Here is a 27170-nt window from a genome sequence, read left to right as displayed (position 1 = left end):
GAAAGTCCTCAAAGGTTCATCTCAGTCCGTGGCCCATGCACAGACCCTTGAGTAAATGATGGTAAACATATGTACTCCTCAGATGAATATGTACATAGAAGTGGCACAAATACATATTTAATTTCTTTGGTAAGAAGAGGATTATAAAAAAGAAATTGTAATTACACCTTAGCAGATAATGCAAAACTAACTGGTGAATCCTGTCAACAATCTTTAGCATTAAGTTTGTAAAATTAGACAACAGAAAACATATTCCTAAATAATAAAATTTTTATATCTGACTCAAGACAAAATGAACTCCAGAATGATGTGATACAAATTAAGCATGACATATCTCTATTTTAACATATTTTAATGTTTCTGCCTAGAAAACACTAAAGTATGTTTAGAGAATATCAGTATTCTGCTAATACATACATCTTGGTCTTACTTATACTAGCATTCTGGGGACAAAATGAACTAGCCACAAGTCCTTCTATGAGACGAATATAGCCATAATTACTATCCTAGCACAAGAATGTGAGAAATGATAATTAAAGAATTGTGTTGCTCATGAATAGGGATGGAAAAGTCCATGTAAATTCCGTAAAACTTCTAATGCTGCACATAGGACAGTAAAGTAATTGGTAAGTGGCTGCCATCCGGCAGGCAGCTAGCTCTCCTGTGTGAATAAAAGGTAATTACACCCCTTTCCCCCAGTAAGGGAGCAAGAGGAAAAATCAGAAAGGGGAAACTAACTTTTAAATAAAAGGCACAATAATCCTATTTTGAGAAACAAGATAAATATAGGTCATTAGGGATTTAGACTGTTCTAAGCACAGTAACTCTTGATCTGGACAATGAGAGAAGCCTTGATGATCTAGATTATTCCTCAAATTCTTCCTATTTTCCTGTAAACCCATGGGTTGAGGTTTCTTTTGTTGTTGTTTTCTTTTTCTTTTCTTTTTTTTTGTTATTTTATTTATTTACATTTCAAATTATATCCCCTTTCCTGGCTCCTTCTCCGCAAACCTCTGTATCCCACGTACCTCTCCCTCACCTCTCTACAGATTCACCTCTCTGGCATTCCCCAACACTGGGGCATTGAACCTTCACACAACCAAGGGCTTCCCCTCCCTTTCATGCCAGATAAGGCCATCCTCTGCTACATACGCAGCTGGAGCCATGGGTCCCTGCATAGGTAACTCTTTGGGACTTAGTACCTTAGTACCTGGGACTTCTAGGAGTCTGCTTCATTGATATTGTTATGGGGTTGCAGACACTGTCGGGTCCTTCAGTCGTTTCTCTAACTCCTTCATTGGGGTTCCTATGCTTAGTCCGAGGTTTTGCAGCATAGGTCTTCATGCATTGGTCAGGCTCTGGCAGAGCCTCTCAGGAGACAGTTTTATCAGGCTCCTATCAGCTAGTACTTTTAGGCATTAGATTAGCAATAGTGTCTGGTTTTGGTGTCTGCATATGGGATAGATCCTCAGGTGGTGCAGTCTCTATGTGGTCTTTCCTTCAATCTCTGCTCTACTCTTTGTCCCTGTATTTCCTTTAGACAGGGGCAATTCTAGGTTAAAACTTTGGAGATGGGTGTGTGGCCCCATCACTCAATGAAGGACCACATCTAACCTCTGTATATTGTCTCTAGATGTTCTCTCTACCCTTTGTTGAGTGTTTCAGCTAATGTCATCCCCATAGATCCTGTGAGACTCATGCTTTCCTGCCATCTGGGACTTTCTGGGGGCTAACCTCAGTCCCCCATACTTATTTTCCACACCTCTGTTTAATTTCCTAACCCTCTGTACATCTCTCCTGTCTCCTCCCATACCTGATCCTGCCCCCTTTCCCCTTCTTTTTCCCCCCAAGTCCCTCCCACCTTCTACCTCCTATGATTATTTTGTTCCCCCTTTTAAGTAGGACTGAAGCATTGGTTTTCCTTCTTGAGCTTCATATGGTCTGTGAGTTTTAATGTGGGTATTCCAAGTTTTTTGCCTAATATCCACTTATCAGTGGGTACATACCATGTGTTCAGATTTCTAAGTGACAGTCACAAAATGCATTGTTCATACACATCTAAACATGAGCATAAAAACACTCTTCATTTGGTATGAATGCATTGGGATCTGCACTTAAATAACACAAGAAAAACCTTTCTTTGTGTAGTTTGGCATTTAGAATTTTCTTAATCATGTTACATTAGTGAATTAGTGAATAACATGTGATATACTTTTATTGAAAATCAACACTTAGTGTCTTTTGATTTTTTCTTAGATACATGAACATCTTCAAATGATAAGTCTTATATTGAATTAAGATATGATCCCTTCAGTTAATAAAGAAAAATAATGATAAAAATCAGTAATCACTCAGGAAATAGGGAAACAATTCTATTGTGGAGTGTTTACTTACTACTATTCCTAATATACTACGTTTAGTTCCTAGCAAAATACACACACACACACACACACACACACACACACACACACACACACACACACCAAAGAAATAGTATTAGTAAACAAGAATTAGTAAAATTTAAATTTTATAGGGCAAGAATTTCAATCTATTTTATTTTTTTCTATCCAGTACCAAAACTAGTTTCCTAGACATAGAACGCAATAACTAAATTAATTTTTAATTGAACTAATAATATGTAAGCTTTTAATATGAGAAATGATATCTATAAAATGTACAATATTAATAAACAACCTACTAAATGAGCAAATTGCAACCATTGTTTCAGTAGGGTAACTAGTAAATATTAAAGTATTATTTGTGTCTTAGTCAATTTTTCACTGGAGACCTTATGCAGCAAAATACAAAAACAATACACAATAAATACACAAAAAATGAAAGCAGAGAGTAAAACTTTCATGATTTTTCAATAATGATTTTCTACATGAAACAGAAGCATCAACAATTTACAATAAATAATTGAAGATATTAGAAATTTCAGTTGATAAAAGATTTAAAAAGTCAATTTTATTTCTGAACATTAGTGCTAAACTAACATTTTGAGCATATAGTCCACAATGTGATTTACAGAAGCTATAAAAGCATTTTAGTTGAAAATAAATTGAGCAAATGATATATAGTTTTCTACAATAAATAATGAAACTGCAATAAACAGCATTATAGAGGATCTAAAAATGAATAGATGTCTCATGCTTAAAAGTCTTAATAGTGTGCAATGTCACCTTTCCTTAATAAATGTTAGAATTTAAGTGTTTTATAAAAGAATCTAATAAATACTCCAAACTATATTTTGTGGTACTTAAAAAAAAATTAGAAGTTCATAAAAATGGTACAAAACTAACTTGAAGACAAGCCCTTAAATGTAGGCATGTAGTGAAAGAATTCAGTATTATATTTCCCCATGTGTGTGAATGAGTGTGTTTGTTTGTGTATGTGTATGTGTGGTGTGGCGGTGGTGGTGGTGGTGTGTGTGTGTGTGTGTGTGTGTGTGTGTGTGTGTGTGTGTTCATGTCTATGCCTGTGTATGTGCATATTCATATATGTGAATTCAGACCTGCACAAGTCACAGTGTGTATTTTGAGGTCAGAGGACCATTTTAGGTCCCAGCCTCCCACATTTTTTTAAAACAGGGTTTCATTGTTTTTTGCTGTGTGTATCAGATCAGGTAACAGTCTAGTGTCCCGAGATCCTTATTATCTCACTTACCATTCCACAATAGGAAGATTGCCATTACAGATACGTGCTACGTTGTTGGCTTTACAAGAGTTCTACAGATTCAAACTCATGTCCTCACACCCGTATTCCAAGTTATTTGCCTATTGAGTTGTCTCCCCAACCCATAATTGTCTCTTGAAGTAATAATAGGATCGTATAACATTGATATAGAAATAGAGAAAGGAATATTATGGGGGGAACCCAACTGCTTTTTGCTTAGATTTAAGGACAATTTCACAAGGAGTAAACATGCCTGCACCTGAAAATCTGGCCATGAGGACAAAGGTGTGGACCTCACAAGTCCTTTAAAGTCCTATCCTTCTACCTTTAGATTAATGCAATTGTCATCATTATCTATCAGAACTCCTAAAATTTCCTTATTAAAGTTGATGGTGGTTCATACGAAAACTCACATCTGGTCAAATGTAGAGATATATGACTACTGATTGCTGAGAATAAATGAGAAATCTGTATCACACTCTTCCATGGAGCTCAGGGAGCATCATAGACATAGGGAGAAGGAAATATTTTTAAGAGCTAAATACTGCAGAGGACCCCCCAAAAAACAAAACAAAACAAAACAGTATCTTCTGGGCATGACAGAACCCACTGAACATAGGGACACATCCATAGCTCTTGCTGTCTTCATAAGATCTTCACACAGCCAACCAAGTGACTAGTCTACCATGAAAGCAGAAGGGCTCCAAAAGCTCCCAGACCTAACTGTGGAGGTGTAGACAACTGACGGTTTGTTTGGAAGAGAGAGATGCTTTTCTTTAAGGTTGTAGCTCCTGGTAGGGAGGTTGACCACCAGTGGATTAAGGCTATAAGGGATGCATGGGCAGGATAAATTATAATTTATGGTTATCACATAAAAAATAAATATACAAAACACAAATCTTTATGAATAGAAAGCTTAGAGAGCTGAGAGTGGGTCTGGAAAGGGTTAAGGATATAACTTGAGTGTGAATATGATAAAAATACACTGGATAAAATTCTCAAAAAGTTACATAATATTATCAATTAAATTATATAAATCTGACTAATAAAGGAAAAACATACAAGAGAAACACACATACATGTACACACGTTTCGATATATGTATTGCATTTTGTTAGAAGACTAAGAAAGCCTCATGAAGAAAACTTTCCACAGAAGCTATTCTGAAACTGAAAAATGAGATTGAAAACTTGATACTCAATGATTCATACAAGGGTTGATAAAATCTGGCCTCCCTATTAATGGCCATGTTGCTGGCAACTTTATTCTGTTTTTACTATTCATGTTTTAGGCTAGAAGATATTTGTGTTTTGACATTCATTATTATCCTTCATTCAAAATTCTTAGATCCATTTCGTGATTTCATTTTTCAATTTAACTAGTTGATTTTATTTAAAAATATATATTCAAGGCAGTATGTCACAGAAGAGAATCATTATTTTTAAAGTTTCCACAAAAAATTAAACAATGCAATGGGACATTAACCAGCTGGATTCAATGATCCAGGAAAATCACAAGTGGAAGAGTAGAGAAGTACTCATAAGATTGGACAAAATAAAATTATTTTTGCATGATTTCTTAGAGTTTTCTTAGAGTTAGTGTTGTTTTCGATAAATCAAAGACCAAAGGCAACTTGGGAAGAAAAGTTTTTCTTGGCTTACATATCCTGAATCACAGCCCACTGAAGTAAGCCAACGTTGCAACTCAGAACAGTTAAAAACCTGAAACCAGGAGAGGTGGCTCCTTATGGCTAGCTCGTCCTATTCTCCTCTATAATTCTAGAATACTCGGCAAAGGAAGGCACAACCACAGTGAGCTTGGCCCTCCCCATCAGCTGCTAATTAAGATATGCCCTACAGGCTTGCCTATAAAGCTCTATGTTGTAGAGCCATTTTCTAAAAGAGGTTCTCGCCTCTCAGATGAATATAGCTCATGGCAATTTAACCTAAAACTAGCAAACACAGCTCTGAAGACACGAATTAATCTGTGTGTAGATTTGACGTTTTCCTGAAAATCACTATGTCTTAGAGTATTTTAAGCCATTAAGATGATTAGTTGTCTATATACATAAAATGCCCCACTCTCTATCACTATCAATACCGGCATCTTAGGTTTATTGATCCTTTCCAAAGATTGAACAAATATCCTGTAGTGCCCTCCAGTTCTTTTTTCATAGGAGGATTAACAGACTCAGGAGGATTTTCCAAGCTCAGGTACCTGAAAGTTATTCAGTAAGTTTAACCTTTATTCTTTATAAGATTATTTGTATCTCCTTTCATACGTAATTCATGGCAAAAATCCACAAAAATATCATTAAAGTAAATGGAATATATAGCTACTTATTTCTTATCTTAATTAATATTTTTAAGAAAAATAAAATCAATGAAGTTCATAATGAATATTCACCTGTGATGAATTTATTATATAGTAGAAAGCTGTAGTCATAGTATTTTTACACTGAAAATGATTTAAATATCAGTAACATATATTTACATCTAATCCTATGTCAATAGAGGCACAGGATTTATAAACAGTTTTATAAATCATTTAATATAAAATAATGGTATATTAACTAATTCAAAGGAGCATATACATAGTAATAAAAGTGAATTTTTATATTTTTTATATTTATATTTATATCTTTATATATATTATTTATATTTATATCTTTATAAGATAATTTTGTAAACCCTAACTGCATTAGCTCCTTCAGAGCTCATTTTGCCTGTTTGCAATGAATCAGATTCCACACTGCACTGGAAGGCTAGTGAAAATTTTGCTTTGTTAGATATTAAAAAATAAATGATGATGAACTTGTATGTACAGTTTTAACACACTCTTAGATGCTTGTATACAGGCTGCTTTGATAGATGTCAGCTTCAGGATTCATTCAGCTGTCTGAAGTTTGGCAGGTAATTCTCGCTGTGACATTTCCACCATGCTCGACAGCGAAACAAAACAGTCAACTGGCATCTCTGAAGACAGTAATCTTATGAAGCCCAATTAGTATGTTAGTTGAAAAATAACACATCCTGATGAAGGCAAGTTTTGGTGACATTTCACAGATACACTATCTAAAAGGAGGCCCAACCTCATGCCAGACTTCTGCAGAGCTATGACTCTCCCAGGATCTGTGTTCTTTCAGAAACTTTGGCAAATGTAGGAGTGAAGTCAGCCTTCCATTTTGAAGAGTATTGCACAAGCCTGAGCACCACTCATTTGACACTTGGACTAATCTAAATGTATCTTAGCTTTGAATGGGATTCATAGACACAAGGACATGATGCATGTTCATATATATGTCCATATATAAGACAACATTTTAAGTATACAGAATAGCATTACATGAAATAAGAAAGCCAGTCCTCATTAAAGAGATTAATCATTGAAGAAAGTGAAGGTGTTCATTTTTCTTTTTTCTTTTATTTTTTTGTTGGTATTAGGGTCACAAGGGACCTTAAGAGACAAAAGGGCAATCCAGGATGAAATATAGCCTTCCAAACAAAAGAGAGATCCAGCCCCTGATAGACTGAACTCCAAACAGCTGTGTACAAGCATATTTATTGATGGTCATACAAAAATTCTGGAGTAAAACAAGGAACTCATACCAATACCCAGATCTGATCTACACACTTTGTGAATTAACATCTCTGACCTTTGAAATTTTTGCGCTATTTGCAAAACTCAATAATCCAAGACATTTCAGGTTTGCCAGCATTATCTTGTGATTAAAATCCTGTAAACATCGTAAAGTTCCCTCTTTAAAACAACTCTGTAGCTCACAGAACACAATCATTGTTTTCTACAAAGATTTCCTCAAGGTCCAAGTACTTCCAGAAGATAACTATTTCCTTGTTATATTTACCCTACACACAATGTCTCTACTATTGTTTCCTTCTATGCATTTGAATGATGAAAAACATTTAAACTGGGGAATTTCACTTTCTCTGCTATTCAGTAATTGTTTAACCTGTAGAATAAAGGATCATTACAAAAAGGCTATACCACTGGGACACATTTTGCCTTTTCCTTTCATGTATTTATCGTAATTTCTTTGTAATAATGTAAGAAGGATTGTAGTCATTTTGTCGAATAAAATGATATAGAATGAGAGAGAATTATTGCACAATATCTGTTGTCTGGAATTTTAAGGCGTTGATTTCATACAAACTGGGAGATTAGTGGTGGCCAGGGGTAAAGTGTGGAAAGATGAATAAATGTTATCAGACGGCGTTAAACCACAGCTTGAGAGTTTCAGGAAGCTTCGATGAAGAGTTGCAAAGTAGGTCCACTTTGATTAACAACGTATAGTAGGTACAATGGGTAATAATTATGTCATATATCTTGACATCTTGTAAGAAATAACATAATACTTTTACCATTATATACCAGTTTGAAAAGTGGATATATTAAAATGTATTTAATGATTACACAGCATGTGCACATATCAAAATTACATAATGGGAACACAATGAATTTGCCATTTTTATGCTTTTATTTGTCAGTTAAATAAAGAATAATATTCTTAGATAATTATTAAGTCTCAACTAAAAGTTGCATCTGCAAATGTAGGTTCACTGGTATTTTTTATTACAAGAATACTTCAAGGAATGCATTTCTGGCTTCTTGGCCCAAGAGGATTCAAGAAATTCAAGGTCATACAACATAAAAATTCAAAATTCAACATTAGATGCTGGATAATTAGAAAACAAAATGATGAGTACAAAACAAACTTCATAACAGATCAATATATGAGTCAGAGAAAATTCATAGACTACAAATTTATAGAGCTCTAATTTAGTTGTGGTATACTACCTGAAAATCAATGAAAGATGTAAAAATGTAGCTGAGATAAATTCAGTTCAATTTTTGCTTTAAGGAAATGTTTAGATCCACACATATATACTATGAATATTCAAATATATTGGTATTTGTCTATGAAAAAGTAACATTTCTATGTGACTTACTTCTGAGTTAGTTTAAGATCTTTGTTAAAAATAAACATAGTGGACTACAAGACCTAAAAATTATTGTAAAGTAAATTTTAGAGAGGGGAGGTATTTAAAATACTATTTGAAAGACATTACAAAAAGTTCAGTTATTTGAGATTGTGTGTCCCATCTTAACCTTTCAATTGCTAAGTAGTTGTCAGTATTTCCTGTTAGGGGTGTTAGAGTGTTAGAGTCTGGATAAACTCAGCACAAGAATTTTGTGCAAGTCTGCATGTCTAGAACATATCTGGAGATGCTATTTCATTGGCTGATAAGACAAAAGGCGAGACATGCAGAAAGATGTTACTTAGGCATTAGGAGGTCATGATAAGTTCTAGCAATAAGCCAAAGCCACATTATTTTGCAAATAAAGTTTGGAGGCTTATCTTTTTTATTAGAAATATTACAATTCTCACTAATTTTTAGGATCAACTATGTAAACCAGTCATATATATATATATGACTTCTGCTTCAATGGCAATTTTTAAGGAAATGGTTGCCATGGTCCTGCCTATATTCCTAGATACCTGCAGGCACCAAGAACATTCAGGTGAGATCCCTGCCCTTGCCGCACAATTCCTTGTCTGCCAGATTTCCATGGGGGGACATTCAGTAGCAGTGAACTGAGCCCTGTCCCCTGAGCTCCATTTTCCAGCCACAGCCCTGCCTACATTCCCAGACAACTGCTAGCACCATGGACAACCCATGTTCCTTGCATGTCACCCTGGGGCATGCTCAGTAGCTTTGAGCCCTGACTCAATTTACTGAGCTCCATTCTCCTGTCCATGGCTCTATGAATTCAGGAAGGGGTGGCAAAGCTGGGGACAACCAGTCCCAATAAAACATATCTGAAAGCTGCAAACTGTACCCAGACTGTGCCCCTCCATTTTCCTTCCGGCCCACAACTTTGTCTGCATTCTGGGAGCCTTGCCAACAACAGGAGCAACCAGATGGCTAAAGGCCAACATAAGAACACAATCAATAAGACTCGGGACAATATGTCATTACCAGAACACAGCTATTGTATTGCAGCAAGCCTGGTGTACCATAACGTAGCTGAAGCACAAGAAAATGACCTTAATACAAATCATGTGAAGATAGTAGAAGCCCTTAAAAAGGAAATGAAAAATATCACTTAAAGAAATACAGGAGAATACAATCAAAGAAGTGAAGGAAATAAATAAAGCAATGTAAGAACTAAAAATAAACATAGAAGCAATAAAGAAAACCAAAACAGAGCAAATATTGGGGATGGAAAAGCTAGGAAAGACAATAGGAAATACAGATGCAAGCATTACTAAGAGAATTGAAGAAATGAGAAAGAGAATCTCGGGCAAAGAAAGTACAACAGACAAATGGATATATTAGTGAAGGAAAATGCTAAACTCTAAAAAGTTTCTGGCATAAAACCTCCAGGAAATCAGGGACACTCATTGCATGAGATTATTTCTATTTTCTTGTATCTGTTGATGCCTGTTTTGTGCCCGATTATATGGTCAATTTTGGAGATTGTATCAATGGTGCTGAGAAGAAGGTATATTCTTTTGTTTTAGGATGAAATGTCTACAGATATCTGTTAAATCTATTTGGTTCATAACTTCTGTTAGTTTCTCTATGTTTCTGTTTAGTTAGACTGACCCTGGGCTCCAACCTCATAGGTAGCAATGAATAGGCTAGTAAGAGCACCAGTGGAAGGGGAAGTCCTTGGTCCTGCCAAGACTGAACCCCCAGTGAACAGGGGAGGGTAGTAATGGGGGGAGGATGGGGAGGGGAAGCCCATATAGAAGGGGAGGGAGAGGGATTAGGGGGATGTTGACCTGGAAACCGGGAAGGGGAATAAAAATCGAAATATAAGTAAGAAATACTCAAGTTAATAACAATACACACACACACACACACACACACACACACACACACACACACACACACACACACGGTACGTACATGAAGCTATTTGTCATCAGAACAGGTGCAGGTGGAGAAAGACTCACCTTCACCTGGAGAGCTGGCAACTAGGAATGGGATCATGCTCCAGTAAGCATATGAACAACAGGAAATCGACTTTTCCCCCTTTCTTTTCTTTTGTTTGGTGGGAGATCTTACAGGGGAGGTGGGGCAGACATGGGAAGACATGGAGTTAATATAATCACATTGTGTCTTTTTTTTTCTTTCTAGGTAGCTCATGTATAAACTAAAAAAAAACGAACCCAACTCTGCAAATTCAAAGTGTATAGGACATAAGATTAGTGGGGAACCAATGGACCAAGGCAGTGCATTACCATTTACCCTTTTCTGCTGTGTTTTCCTTTCCCTATCAAGTTTTTTTTGGTTATTATAAAAGCAAGGATATGTGAGATGGCCAACTCAACCACCCACAACTATTTCTGTGCATGAGGATAATATGTTGATTCACTGTAGGACTAGAAAGAACACAAGGATACTTTACGACTAGTGGAGGAGAGAAAAATCACCAGAAGGGATATCAGTTAAAACCCACATCAAAAAGAGTGATAAAAACCCAAATCAAAATAACCCAAATCAATGAAAACCAAGACAAACTTGGTCTTGGTGGCTTTCCCAGTCCAGAGGAGGGAGGCCTTTTTTAAAGGACAACTCTATTTACCTATAATTCTTGCACTTTGTTCTGAGCTTTTCATTCTTCAATAGTCTTAGAAAAAGAGCCCATCTGGTAGCTGATAAAAATCTGTATCAAGAAAAATATCTCGTAAAACAGTACCAGTGTTAAAGCTGCTTAGTGTTTCTCACTATGCTTCACCTGATGTCATCTAATCACAGCAAAGACAATATTTAGAGGGAAAGAGAGTAAAATTTTCAAGTATAAGAGCTTTATGAATCTAGAGACATACCAGTGCTCCAGTAAGTAACCCCAAAGAAATCCTTTGGTTCACCAAGATAGACTTTGGTGGAATCATTCTTTGGATAAATTATGGTCTATCTAAAGTGAATAAATGCTTGTTCACACCACTGTGGTAAGTCAGATGATTAATGTGAAGAATATCACAATGTGACCCTAACTCATGGGAGTTGTGTGCTTTTGTGTATGCATGTGTTTATAGACATGTGTATGACCTGTGGATTAAACTCAGATTCCATTGCATGCAAGTCTAGTATTTTACCAATGATATTTATTTCCAGGCTTTCATGAGAATTTTTAAGGACTAGTAGGTATTACATCAATTTTTATACTCACTCACTGGCCATAATGGAAACACTACTCCAGCAAGAATTGTTTTTAGAGTGCAGGTTCTGTAGAAAGTGGAAACATTGAGCAAAGATGTTAACTGACCCAAAACATACCTTTGGTAAAGAAAGAATTTAACTAATTATCATTGTAAACAATGGGGATTTGGAGATTGTTTGTAATGGCAGGGTAGTGTAATGAATGATGTCTTGTTTTTTTGTTTTTTTGTTTTTTTTTTATTAACTTGAGTATTTCTTATATACATTTCGAGTGTTATTCCCTTTCCCGGTTTCCGGGCAAACATCCCCCTCCCCCCTCCCCTTCCTTATGGGTGTCCCCCTCCCAACCCTCCCCCCATTGCCGCCCTCCCCCCATAGACTAGTTCACTGGGGGTTCAGTCTTAGCAGGACCCAGGGCTTCCCCTTCCACTGGTGCTCTTACTAGGATATTCATTGCTACCTATGAGGTCAGAGTCCAGGGTCAGTCCATGTATAGGCTTTAGGTAGTGACTTAGTCTCTGGAAGCTCTGGTTGCTTGGCATTGTTGTACTTTTGGGGTCTCGAGCCCCTTCAAGCTCTTCCAGTTCTTTCTCTGATTCCTTCAATAGGGGACCTATTCTCAGTTCAGTGGTTTGCTGCTGGCATTCGCCTCTGTATTTGCTGTATTCTGGCTGTGTCTCTCAGGAGCGATCTACATCCGGCTCCTGTCAGTCTGCACTTCTTTGCTTCATCCATCTTGTCTAATTGGGTGGCTGTATATGTATGGGCCACATGTGGGGCAGGCTCTGAATGGGTGTTCCTTCAGTCTCTGTTTTAATCTTTGCCTCTCCCTTCCCTGCCAAGGGTATTCTTTTTCCTCATTTAAAGAAGGAGTGAAGAATTCACATTTTGATCATCCGTCTTGAGTTTCGTTTGTTCTAGGGATCTAGGGTAATTCAAGCATTTGGGCTAATAGCCACTTATCAATGAGTGCATACCATGTATGTCTTTCTGTGATTGGGTTAGCTCACTCAGGATGATATTTTCCAGTTCCAACCATTTGCCTACGAATTTCATAAACTCGTGGTTTTTGATAGCTGAGTAATATTCCATTGTGTAGATGTACCACATTTTCTGTATCCATTCCTCTGTTGAAGGGCATCTGGGTTCTTTCCAGCTTCTGGCTATTATAAATAAGGCTGCGATGAACATAGTGGAGCACGTGTCTCTTTTATATGTTGAGGCATCTTTTGGGTATATGCCCAAGAGAGGTATAGCTGGATCCTCAGGCAGTTCAATGTCCAATTTTCTGAGGAACCTCCAGACTGATTTCCAGAATGGTTGTACCAGTCTGCAACCCCACCAACAATGGAGGAGTGTTCCTCTTTCTCCACATCCTCGCCAGCATCTGCTGTCACCTGAGTTTTTGATCTTAGCCATTCTCACTGGTGTGAGGTGAAATCTCAGGGTTGTTTTGATTTGCATTTCCCTTATGACTAAAGATGTTGAACATTTCTTTAGGTGTTTCTCAGCCATTCGGCATTCCTCAGCTGTGAATTCTTTGTTTAGCTCTGAACCCCATTTTTTAATAGGGTTATTTGTTTCCCTGCTGTCTAACTTCTTGAGTTCTTTGTATATTTTGGATATAAGGCCTCTATCTGTTGTAGGATTGGTAAAGATCTTTTCCCAATCTGTTGGTTGCTGTTTTGTCCTAACCACAGTGTCCTTTGCCTTACAGAAGCTTTGCAGTTTTATGAGATCCCATTTGTCGATTCTTGATCTTAGAGCATAAGCCATTGGTGTTTTGTTCAGGAAATTTTTTCCAGTGCCCATGTGTTCCAGATGCTTCCCTAGTTTTTCTTCTATTAGTTTGAGTGTGTCTGGTTTGATGTGGACGTCCTTGATCCACTTGGACTTAAGCTTTGTACAGGGTGATAAGCATGGATCGATCTGCATTCTTCTACATGTTGCCCTCCAGTTGAACCAGCACCATTTGCTGAAAATGCTATCTTTTTTCCATTGGATGGTTTTGGCTCCTTTGTCAAAAATCAAGTGACCATAGGTGTGTGGGTTCATTTCTGGGTCTTCAAATCTGTTCCATTGGTCTATCTGTCTGTCTCTGTACCAATACTATGCAGTTTTTATCACTATTGCTCTGTAATACTGCTTGAGTTCAGGGATAGTGATTCCCCCTGAAGTCCTTTTATTGTTGAGGATAGCTTTAGCTATCCTGGGTTTTTTGTTATTCCAGATGAATTTGCAAATTGTTCTGTCTAACTCTTTGAAGAATTGGATTGGTATTTTGATGGGGATTGCATTGAATCTGTAGATTGCTTTTGGTAAAATGGCCATTTTTACTATATTAATCCTGCCAATCCATGAGCATGGGAGACCTTTCCATCTTCTGAGGTCTTCTTCAATTTCCTCAGTGTCTTGAAGTTCTTATTGTACAGATCTTTTACTTGCTTGGTTAAAGTCACACCGAGGTACTTTATATTATTTGGGTCTATTATGAGGGTGTCGTTTCCCTAATTTCTTTCTCGTTTTTTTTTCTCTTTTGTATAGAGGAAGGCAACTGATTTATTTGAGTTAATTTTATACCCAGCCAGTTTGCTGAAGTTGTTTATCAGCTTTAGTAGTTCTCTGGTGGAACTTTTGGGATCACTTAAATATACTATCATGTCATCTGCAAATAGTGGTATTTTGACCTCTTCTTTTCCGATCTGTATCCCTTTGATCTCCTTTTGTTGTCTGATTGCTCTGGCTAGAACTTCAAGAACTATATTGAATAAGTAGGGAGAGAGTGGGCAGCCTTGTCTAGTCCCTGATTTTAGTGGGATTGCTTCAAGTTTCTCTCCATTTAGTTTCATGTTAGCAACTGGTTTGCTGTATATGGCTTTTACTATGTTTAGGTATGGGCCTTGAATTCCTATTCTTTCCAGGACTTTTATCACGAAGGGGTGTTGAATTTTGTCAAATGCTTTCTCAGCATCTAATGAAATGATCATGTGGTTCTGTTCTTTCAGTTTGTTTATATAATGGATCACGTTGATGGTTTTCCGTATATTAAACCATCCCTGCATGCCTGGGATGAAGCCTACTTGATCATGGTGGATGATTGTTTTGATGTGCTCTTGAATTCGGTTTGCCAGAATTTTATTGAGTATTTTTGCGTCGATATTCATAAGGGAAATTGGTCTGAAGTTCTCTTTCTTTGTTGTGTCTTTGTGTGGTTTAGGTATAAGAGTAATTGTGGCTTCGTAGAAGGAATTCAGTAGGGCTCCATCTGTTTCAATTTTGTGGAATAGTTTGGATAATATTGGTATGAGGTCTTCTATGAAGGTTTGATAGAATTCTGCACTAAACCCGTCTGGACCTGGGCTCTTTTTGGTTGGGAGACCTTTAATGACTGCTTCTATTTCCTTAGGAGTTATGGGGTTGTTTAACTGGTTTATCTCTTCCTGATTTAACTTCGGTACCTGGTATCTGTCTAGGAAATTGTCCATTTCCTAAAGATTTTCAAGTTTTGTTGAATATAGGTTTTTATAGTAAGATCTGATGATTTTTTGAATTTCCTCTGAATCTGTTGTTATGTCTCCCTTTTCATTTCTGATTTTGTTAATTTGGACGCACTCTCTGTGTCCTCTCGTTAGTCTGGCTAAGGGTTTATCTATCTTGTTGATTTTCTCAAAGAACCAACTTTTGGTTCTGTTGATTCTTTCTATGGTCCTTTTTGTTTCTACTTGGTTGATTTCAGCTCTGAGTTTGATTATTTCCTGCCTTCTTCTCCTCCTGGGTGTATTTGCTTCTTTTTGTTCTAGAGCTTTTAGGTGTGCTGTCAAGCTGCTGACATATGCTCTTTCCTGTTTCTTTCTGCAGGCACTCAGCGCTATGAGTTTTCCTCTTAGCACAGCTTACATTGTGTCCCATAAGTTTGAGTATGTTGTATCCTCATTTTCATTAAATTCTAAAAAGTTTTTAATTTCTTTCTTTATTTCTTCCTTGACCAGGTTATCATTGAGTAGAGCATTGTTCAATTTCCACGTATATGTGGGCATTCTTCCCTTATTGTTATTGAAGACCAGTTTTAGGCCGTGGTGGTCCAATAGCACGCATGGGATTATTTCTATCTTTCTGTACCTGTTGAGGCCCGTTTTTTGACCAATTGTATGGTCAATATTGGAGAAAGTACCATGAGGAGCTGAGAAGAAGGTATATCCTTTTGCTTTAGGATAGAATGTTCTATAAATATCCGTTAAGTCCATTTGGCTCATGACTTCTCTTAGTCTGTCGACATCACTGTTTAATTTCTGTTTCCATGATCTGTCCATTGATGAGAGTGGGGTGTTGAAATCTCCCACTATTATTGTGTGAGGTGCAATGTGTGTTTTGAGCTTTAGTAAGGTTTCTTTTACGTATGTAGGTGCCCTTGTATTTGGGGCATAGATATTTAGGATTGAGAGTTCATCTTGGTTGATTTTTCCTTTGATGAATATGAAGTGTCCTTCCTTATCTTTTTTGATGACTTTTAATTGAAAATTGATTTTATTTGATATTAGAATGGCTACTCCAGCTTGCTTCTTCTGACCATTTGCTTGGAAAGTTGTTTTCCAGCCTTTCACTCTGAGGTAGTGTCTGTCTTTGTCTCTGAGGTGTGTTTCCTGTAGGCAGCAGAATGCAGGGTCCTCGTTGCGTATCCAGTTTGTTAATCTATGTCTTTTTATTGGGGAGTTGAGGCCATTGATATTGAGAGATATTAAGGAATAGTGATTATTGCTTCCCGTTATATTCATATTTGGATGTGAGGTTATGTTTGTGTGCTTTCATTCTCTTTGTTTTGTTGCCAAGACGATTAGTTTCTTGCTTCTTCTAGGGTATAGCTTGCCTCCTTATGTTGGGCTTTACCATTTATTATCCTTTGTAGTGCTGGATTTGTAGAAAGATATTGTGTAAATTTGTTTTTGTCATGGAATATCTTGGTTTCTCCATCAATGTTAATTGAGAGATTTGCTGGATACAGTAACCTGGGCTGGCATTTGTGTTCTCTTAGGGTCTGTATGACATCAGTCCAGGATCTTCTGGCCTTCATAGTTTCTGGCGAGAAGTCTGGTGTGATTCTGATAGGTCTCCCTTTATATGTTACTTGACCTTTTTCCCTTACTGCTTTTAATATTCTTTCTTTCTTTTGTGCGTTTGGTGTTTTGACAATTATGTGATGGGAGGTGTTTCTTTTCTGGTCCAATCTATTTGGAGTTCTGTAGGCTTCTTGTATGTCTATGGGTATCTCTCTTTTTAGGTTAGGGAAGTTTTCTTCTATGATTTTGTTGAAGATATTTACTGGTCCTTTGAGCTGGGAGTCTTCACTCTCTTCTGTACCTATTATCCTTAGGTTTGATCTTCTCATTGAGTCCTGGATTTCCTGTATGTTTTGGACCAGTAGCTTTTTCTGCTTTACATTATCTTTGACAGTTGAGTCAATGATTTCTATGGAATCTTCAGCTCCTGAGATTCTCTCTTCCATCTCTTGTATTCTGTTGGTGAAGCTTGTATCTACAGCTCCTTGTCTCTTCTTTTGGTTTTCTATATCCAGGGTTGTTTCCATGTGTTCTTTCTTGATTGCTTCTATTTCCATTTTTAGTTCCTTCAACTGTTTGATTGTGTTTTCCTGGAATTCTTTCAGGGATTTTTGCGATTCTTTCAGGGATTTTTGCGATTCCTCTCTGTAGGCTTCTACTTGTTTATTAATGTTTTCCTTTGTTTCCCTAAGTGTGTTCATGTCTTTCTTGAAGTCCTCCAGCATCATGATCAAATATGATTTTGAAACTAGATCTTGCTTTTCTGGTGTGTTTGGATATTCCATGTTTGTTTTGGTGGGAGAATTGGGCTCCGATGATGGCATGTAGTCTTGGTTTCTGTTGCTTGGGTTCCTGCGCTTGCCTCTCGCCATCAGATTATCTCTAGTGTTACTTTGTTCTGCTATTTCTGACAGTGGCTAGACTGTCCTATAAGCCTGTGTGTCAGGAGTGCTGTAGACCTGTTTTCCTCTCTTTCAGTCAGTTCTGGGGACAGAGTGTTCTGCTTTCGGGCGTGTAGTTTTTCCTCTCTACAGGTCTTCAGCTGTTCCTGTGGGCCTGTGTCTTGAGTTCACCAGGCAGCTTTCTTGCAGCAGAAAATTTGGTCTTACCTGTGGTCCCGAGGCTCAGGTTCACTCGTGGGTTGCTGCCCAGGGGATCTCTGCAGCGGCAGCAACCAGCAAGACCTGTGCCGCCCCTTCCGGGAGCTTCAGTGCACCAGGGTTCCAGATGGTCTTTGGCTTTTTCCTCTGGCGTCCGAGATGTGTGTGCAGGGAGCAGTCTCTTCTGGTTTCCCAGGCTTGTCTGCCTCTCTGAAGGTTTAGCTCTCCCTCCCACGGGATTTGGGTGCAGAGAACTGTTTATCAGGTCTGTTTCCTTCAGGGTCCAGCGGTGTCTCTGGCAGGGGTCCTGCCGCTCCTGGGCCCTCCCCCACGGGAGCCCAGAGGCCTTATACAGTTTCCTCTTGGGCCAGGGATGTGGGCAGGGGTGAGCAGTGTTGGTGGTCTCTTCTGCTCTGCAGCCTCAGGAGTGCCCACCTGACCAGGCGGTTGGGTCTCTCTCTCACTGGGTCTGGGAGCAGAGAGCTGCTGCGGGCTGGGATCCGCGGGTGTGGGACTTCCGGTAAACACAGAACGTGCCTGGTCCTGGAGAAATTCTGCTTCCGTGTGTCCCAAGCTCACCAGGCAGCTTTCTTGAAGCAGAAAATTTGGTCTTACCTGTGGTCCCGAGGCTCAGGTTCGCTCATGGGGTGCTGCCCAGGGGCTCTCTGCAGCGGCAGCAACCAGGAAGACCTGTGCCGCCCCTTCCGGGAGCTTCAGTGCACCAGGGTTCCAGATGGCCTTTGGCTTTTTCCTCTGGCGTCTGAGATGTGTGTGCAGGGAGCAGTCTCTTCTGGTTTCCCAGGCTTGTCTGCCTCTCTGAAGGTTTAGCTCTCCCTCCCACGGGATTTGTGTGCAGAGAACTGTTTATCCGGTCTGTTTCCTTCAGGGTCCGGAGGTGTCTCTGGCAGGGGTCCTGCCGCTCCTGGGGAGGGTCTTGTTTTAATAATGAAAATAGTTTTAGTCTTTTTTTTATCTTCCAAATTAAATAATCTTAGCTGGTGATTCTTCTGTAAGAATCATCTATAAATAAATATATGAAAATATATAGGGTTAATTGTTTACATAGATTTTGTAATCATTATGTTTATTTGAAAGCTAGAGAGACATGATGAGTTGATGAATTTCTGCTAGCATGACCATACCCAGCATTGTGATAGTTTGTATTAAACAGTAATATCAACGGTTGCTGCTCATTTCCTCTGTGCCAAGTGAGTACTTTGTGTTGATTGAGTCACTTTCCCAGAAACTTCCCTACACAGTCTTTACATCTGTGAATGAGGACACTGAAATATACAGTGTGTTAGTAACTGATATAGAGAGAGTCAAGTATGGCACTTAATTATTTACACTTAGTTATCAAATTATAAAGATGGTGCATGAGGTAAACAGGAAAGCAGTTCATAAAATGAGAAGACTGCTCCCAAAGGAAGGTCAGAAGATTGAGGCAGTCACCAGAAATGGGATGTGGTTGAAGGGATCTACTTGATATCAACCTGACAGACATGAGAGCCAGGCATCATGAAACTATCCAAAACAGAAGTAGAATTGGTCCAGACTTCAGCTGGCACAGTCCTGATAGTGCAGAGGACAAAAACATTAAATCTCTCAAGTTTCTAAATTGTAGATACATTACAATTTAATTTTAAATCTGTAAGACAAATGTATATATTTGATGTCATAACTTATTCACAAATTGAATCACTTTTAAAGAAACCATTATATAATATCATAAGTCTATAGATTGCACCAATCTTTAGGAAACAGCTAGAGTAATCATCTAAATATTTTTGAATATTATAAATACCCATTGTTCTCTTCTAGTGTAACTTAATTCTCACCGATTCCAGTGGAATTCCTATCTTCAGGCTTCTCTTTTTAGTTAATGCTAGATTTATAAAAGAAATAGACATTTGGACATTGGTGAATCCACAGACTTGTCAGACATATGTAATGATTCTGCAATGATCCCTTAGAATAAAATCTAATGCAGGAACAAGGTGTAGTGCAGAATCCAAGGCTATCACAGTCGTCTGTGCTTTGTTGGCTCCTTTTGGTTTTGTTTGCATTTTGTGATGAAAACAAAGCACTAATTGAACTTACTGGTGTAGGGAGATGAAGTCAGAAATGAACCTTACCATCTTCCATATATAGTACTTGCTTTGTTTGCAATATTACTCATTTAATAATTTCATGTGAGTATTGACATTACTGATTTTTTCATTTTACTTTCACTAAAATTCTATGAATTTACTTCTGATACAAAGAGTGACTATAGGACACCCACATCTGTGTTTTTCACAAAATTTAAACCCCTAAAGTACCTGTAGCCTTCTGCTTAGATGACAAATTTATACAAAATGGCTTAATTTACATCAAGAAAATAATGTATATATTAGCAGATTTTCCCAAGAGACAAAACTGGTCTCTCTTTAAAGGTGTATATAGAACCTGTGCAGAGTTATTCCAGAGGCATTTTCAATAGCACGATCATCTGAAGCATTTGTCTTGAGCATTAGCTGGTTGAAGGAAGCCAATCTTGCTCATTTATGAAACTCACTCATTTGTATATTTGTTCATATCAGTGAATTTAAAGAATGTGGAGTAGATGAGACAATAAGGAAGTGTGTGCAGAGGTGATGAGAGAGGAGAGAGGAGAGAAGAGAGAGGGAAACGGAAAGGGAAAGGGAGTGGCAGAGGGAGGGAGGGGGGAGAGAGTGAGAGGCAGAGAGAGGGAGAGGGAGAGGGAGGGGGAGAGGGAGAGGGAGAGGGAGAGGGAGAGGGAGAGGGAGAGGGAGAGAGAGAGAGAGAGAGAGAGAGAGAGAGAGAGAGAAGGGGGTAACTCATAGTAAGTAACTCTGGTGATATGTAAGAATTATAGTCAGTTTTAGGAGTCCATTGTGCAAATATAATAAGTCAAAATTCACCAGGAATCAAAATAAAGATAAAGATTTTTTCACTATTTTGTGATTTCCATTGGTTTGGACACATTTAATTATATATTTTATAGCATAATAATAGTATTAAATTCTTATGCATTAAATATAATAACAGTTTCACAGTTAAATCTTTACCCCAAAGTGCAAAGTATAGATGTTAATGCAGTCCTGATATGGTCAGAAATAGGATCTCTTTGCTTTCCTATATTCTGTTTATTCTGTGATTCTTGTGTTTTTTTTCTATCAACTCTTTAATCCCTGCACTTTGTCTACTACTTTCATTCACATCCTAATTGTTATATTACTTAGAAACATACTATCATATGCACTTCTCCAGTATCCAGATTTCTAAACAAATTTTACATGAACTATAACCAAAGGAATCACATACATTTCATTATTTCACCTTGTTGCATAGTGCAGCTCTGGAATGACCAAATAATTATATGTAGCATTAAACTACATTCTGTGATTGTAAATATCTAGGCGCTGTTAGTCACTGGTTTATTGAATCTATAGTTATTGAGAGCTTGCTTACAACAAATCAGAAATTGAAATGTATAAAGTTTACTGCATTTTTAAACTTAATAGCAAGAAATAAATGACTTTTAATAACATATAAAAAGATGCTATACTACCAAAAGAAACAGAAAGTTTAGTAGAATGGTAACTATTAATTCTTCCTGCAGTCTGAACAGTGGTACTGAGGTTGTCCAACACAGGCAGTATTCTGCATTCCATCCTCAACACTGAAACAAATAAATAAATATGAATGAAAGAAAATTTAGACCAAATTCAGGTCACAATAGAGCGCTGCAGTCATTATAACAAGGAACTTGTAAGTCTGTATTTTGGCTTTACTATATACTAACTTAATGATCATATTTCTAAGGAATCTTAACAAGATGAGATATTTGAGAGATGTAGTCTATGTGGAATTAAACATCAATATGAATCTTACTGTCTGTGGTAAAGAGCTCCTGCAGAGAAAGCGAATCAGTGATATTAATGTTTGGTATAACGTAAGAGGACAAATGGCTACATCAGATGAGAACAACAACGACAACAACAACAACAACGATAACAATAACAAAACTGGCTTTAATGGTGTATAAAGAGAATACATTTGCTATTTTTTGAGATTAAAAACTGATTCTATTCAATACACTCTGACTCATTGCATTTGAAAAAGTATCTTTTTTATTGGTTATTTTATTTATTTACATTTCAAGTGTTACCCCCTTCCCAGTTTCCCCTCTATAAGTCCTCTATCCCCTCCTGCCTCTTCCTGTCTCTATGAGGGTGCTCCCCAACTCACCTACCCACTCTCTCCTGCCTCAGTGGCCTAGTGTTCCCCTATCCTGGGTCATCAATCCTTCACAGGACCAAGGGGCTCCCTCCCAGTGAAGCCAGATTATGCAAACCTCTGCTCCATATGCAGCTAGAGCCATGAGTCCCCCTGTGTATGCTTTGGTTTGTGGTTTAATTCATTGTAGCATTGGAGGATCTGGTTTGTTGACATTGAAAAGGTAACTTCTTAATTATGATGTAGATTTCCTAAAATTATTTAAAATAATACAATAAGAAATGAGAAAGGCACAAACCTAAAATGAAAGAAATGCTTCAGAACAAAAAGAGAGTATAAATTTGTGGTTATATAATGATGTCATGCATATATACACATTCATATACACATATAAATGCACACACACATACATACACATTCTGCTTATAAATAATTTAAACTTTGTTCAAATTTCTGGAATGCAAAGCCGTAATCTAAAGGCATTAATTTTTTATATGTGGGTTCAATGTGTTGGATGTACTACCTTTATATAATTTTCCAGGTGGTTCTTCAAACCAAAGCTTAACTACTTAAGAATTTCAAATATGACAAACAGCCCTTTGAAGATGACTTTTGTGTGTGCTTCAGAGAAACAGAAGATGGAACATAAATAAAAACAACTCCCAGAAACAAGGTTTAAGATCTGACATTTCTAAGCAGCAGGTTTCTCCTGTCCTCAGGGAGATAAACAAAACTATTGAAAACCCCATTAGGTATATTTATAGCCCAGGTTTAATGCCCAGGATGTAAAGTAAGATACCAGAGTGTCAGGCAGCAACTTTGGGACAGAAGAAAACAGCTTCTTAGAGTGAATATTTTCAATCTTGCCTCATCACTATTCCAAAGACATGGCAACTTAATCTTTTGTACATAGCAGAGAAGCCTTGTGTTAAATGAATTTGCATGAAAATTTTTTTCCTGGAAATGTCTGGCACAATTTAGTTCTGTATTTGTGATTGTGTTTACTGCTTCTTGGATGTGGATGTGGACAAGGGCAAAGACACAGAACTTTTCATAGCTTCTATAAATGAAGGGAAGGAACAATCCCAAAGTATATGCCATCCTAGGAAGAAGTATGTATATATAGACATTCACAAAATGCAAAGAATACCTGATAATGTATTTCAAAGAATGGATGTAGTTTTACAGGGCATCTGTAAAGATTGATATATAGGCCCAAGGGCAAAATTTTATGTTCTGCCCTATGTTGTGAACTAAATATTTGTTGCATCCCAAGATATACTTAGATTCTGTAGTCTATGGAACACCTCTTTCTATTTAACTTTATAGTAAATGAGCATCTCTGGTCCATTTAAATAATGTCCTGATAAAATGAGTAACCATAAATGAGTTATTCTTCATTCTCTGTCTGTCTGTCTGTCTGTCTGTCTGTCAAACACACACATAGTTCCTTAAGATTTTTTCTTCTGTTACAATGGAGGGCATGTTTTTAATGAAGCTATTATTGATAATTCATATGGGCTCAGAAAGAGAGAGTCAGTTTTGTGTTACGGATAGTAAGTCAACCACACTCTAGCAGAAGGCCACATATCCAAAATTAGATGGACAATACCAAATGGACTAGATATTGCTATTTAAAGACAGGAAACTAAACTGCACATCTGTTACATATGTGCATACTGAGGGTCAGGATAGTGGGCTAGATTTAGCCCGTGTATGCTCATTGATTGGTAGTTCAGTCTCTGAGAGTCCCCAGGGGTCTAGTAGTTGACTCTCTTGGCCTTCCTGTGGAATTGTTATCTCCTTCAGGGCCCTCAATCCTTCCCTCAACTCTTCCATAACAGTCCCCAAGCTCCATACAATGTTTGACTGTGGGGCTCTGCATCTGTCTGAGCTAGCTGCTGGGTGGAACTACTCATAGGACAGCCATGGTAGGCTTCTATCATATAGATCATTTTGAATCAAGGTAACCTCACTCAGGATGATGTTTTAAAGGTCCACACATTCACTTTCAAAATGCAGCTCAGTCTTTGTGTGGGTCTGGAAAAATTGCAGTAAGAACTATCTGTAAAGATGTTTCCTGTCTGGGAAATCTGTTCCCATTACTTGACTGTCTTTTCTGGCCTCAGTCAGAATTGAAGAACCTAGCCCTGCAGAGATTTAATGTGCCAGAGTGGGGCTGGGGTATATCCAGGAAGCCCCTCCATTCTCACAGAGGGAAAGTGGAGACAGGACTGTGTAGGGACTTTGGGAGGAGGAGATTGGCATGGGGGACAGCAATTGGGATGTAAAGTGAGTAAATAATTAAATTAATAAAGTAATAAATAATTGGAACTGACACAAAGTAGGAAGTGTGGAAGAAGATGGGTTTGAAATGAGTTGGGGATGTGTGAGTAAAATCATAATACATTGTAGAAAAATTTCAAAGAACTAATGAAGTGAAATATATTAAAATGAAATGAATTAAAATGATACTCTTACAGCATACACACACACACACACACACACACACACACACACACACATATATATGTGTGTGTGTGTGTGTGTGTGTGTGTGTGTGATCAACCTTGGTGTTTTCCTGCTGGACCTTCTACCTTTTTGTTGTTGTTGTTCTTCCCATAACATGGTCTTTTATTGTCCTGAAATCACTGGGTATGCTGGGGAGCCCTGGTTGTCACTGTCTTTACTCTTCTCTCTCTGGGAATACAATTTCATGTCATCATACCTGACTTTATGAGCATTCTAAGAAGCAGTCTCAGTTTCTCATGTTTGTGTAGCAAGTACTTTATAGAGTGAACTATAGTTATATTTTTAAAACCTCCTCTTTAGGGAGTCCATCATATGATATTCATAGACAGATTACAAGACAATTATTTCAACTTTTAAATAGTTTTAAATTTTTCCTATAATCATTAAAGAAGGAGATTAATCCATAAATATTTGAGCTGCCTGTATACATTTTAAAGTTGTTTGAGCTTTCCATTACTTTGATAATGTCTTGAGTTTGTAGAAATTTAACAATTATTTCTACTACTTTCAAGATTTTTTTCTTTTGAAATTACTTCCTGAAATCATTACCTTTATGCTGACTTAGTACTTGTTTCAGGGGCACTCTAAAAATAGTGAGAAACATAGCTTACACAATTATATTAAGCCAGGAATTAGACTAATAGACCAAATAAAAGTCTTATTAAGTAAGCAAAATTTCTGTTCAATCCAATTTACACACTTATTAGCCTCTTAAAGAACAGATTTTTTCTATTTCAAATGTTTATGTATAAGTTGTCCATACATAAAATTCTTTGTGCCTGTTCAATGACATCTCAAAAGAATATTTGACCTTTTCTTTAGAATGCTAAGAAGAAGACTACAGCTTAACACAATTTCTCATCTATTATATTTAGCAGACAAGTTTTTATTTGGAGGGGTGTTTTCCAAATACTATTGCATGCTGAATTTTGCCAAGTTGCAGATTCAAAAAAAAAAAAACCAGTTTCTACAAATCGTGTCAGTATTGGAATGTTAAAATCAATATAAAGGATTATCAAGTATTTGTTTATATCTTAGGGAAATGGAAATACTATTTTCTGAATGTCTACCATTTCCCTGTTTGATGAATTAAATTTCAAATAAATCCTCATTTACTGGATTTGTCTTCCAATTCCTAATTCTAAATAGAGTTCCCACATTCATGTCATGGAAACCTTTCAACATAGTGTTGCTGTGTTTACAGATTAAACAACCCGGTGCCACTATAAGTACCAGTAAACTATAAACTTCAGTCTATTCTATAACAGAATAAATATGAGTGAATTTGTTGACATTTGTGTGTACTCCTATGGCTTCATGTCTATACTCAATGATTTGGGATCTGCAATTCCCAGCACTACATACCAAACTAGGTCAGAATTTGTTTTGTCTTAAACAGTATAGCTGTTACATTTAAAATATTTGTACTTTGTTTACCATTAATACCCTAAAACATGGGATAGCATTTTTTCATGTTTTCAAAACACATTTCAAAGATTTCAAAGACCTATTTATGCGCCTTACAAATATGGTAGGAATATTATTTATATAGTATCTTTTAACCCTAACGATGTTTATGAAGATATTACTACTTCATTACAATTATTTATTTTCAGTCCAAATCCAATATTCAAAACAAAGGACTCTTAATACTTTGAAGGTAGATTTATGTAAGAATATCTCAGTAGGAAGTCATGAAATGGGATGACCATAAGTTAAATAATAATTTAAGATGATAAATTTTATTAATCAGTAGGTTTATGCCTCTCGAGTAAAGTTATCTTGAAGTAGGAAAGGGATTTTTGTGTAGTCTGCTTATAGCCAGTACTCAGTAAGTTACTTCTAATCATTGTAAGCACAATAAGTGCATAATTACTTTTTCCTAATCCTTCAAAGTTATTGTGAGTGAGGGAAAATATTTTGTTTTTGTTGTTATTGTTGCACATTAAGCTGGGAAAAGTACTTTATAGAGATATGAAGGAACCTGAAGAATCATGTATAATTACTGCAAGGATATGGTTGCCATGGCATACAGTTTGATAGAATCATCTTTTCTAGATGAGGATTTTAATTTGTGTTTTATCCTTATTTGCTCTTCAACATTCTTCTTGAATCTGTGAAAAATATATCTTCAACAGCATGAAAAAGGAAGACAGATTGTTTTGCTTACTTAAACACCTCTACTATATGTGATATTCATTCTTTAGGCCTCCCCAGAAAGATGGTTTTACATAAAACACTACTTAGCACATTTAAATTTACTCTAATAAACACCTAAAAGAGTACAACTTAATATAAAAGTTAGTAATACAATTTTTTTTGCCTCTATATTTTTGAGATTATGAAGAAACATTATGATTTATCCCTTGCGTTTT

The sequence above is a fragment of the Rattus norvegicus genome, chromosome 14 (assembly GCF_021556685.1).
Source record: "Rattus norvegicus strain SHRSP/BbbUtx chromosome 14, alternate assembly SHRSP_T2T, whole genome shotgun sequence".
In the NCBI taxonomy this organism is placed as follows: Eukaryota; Metazoa; Chordata; class Mammalia; order Rodentia; family Muridae; genus Rattus; species Rattus norvegicus.
Note: the sequence above shows the minus strand (reverse complement) of the source record.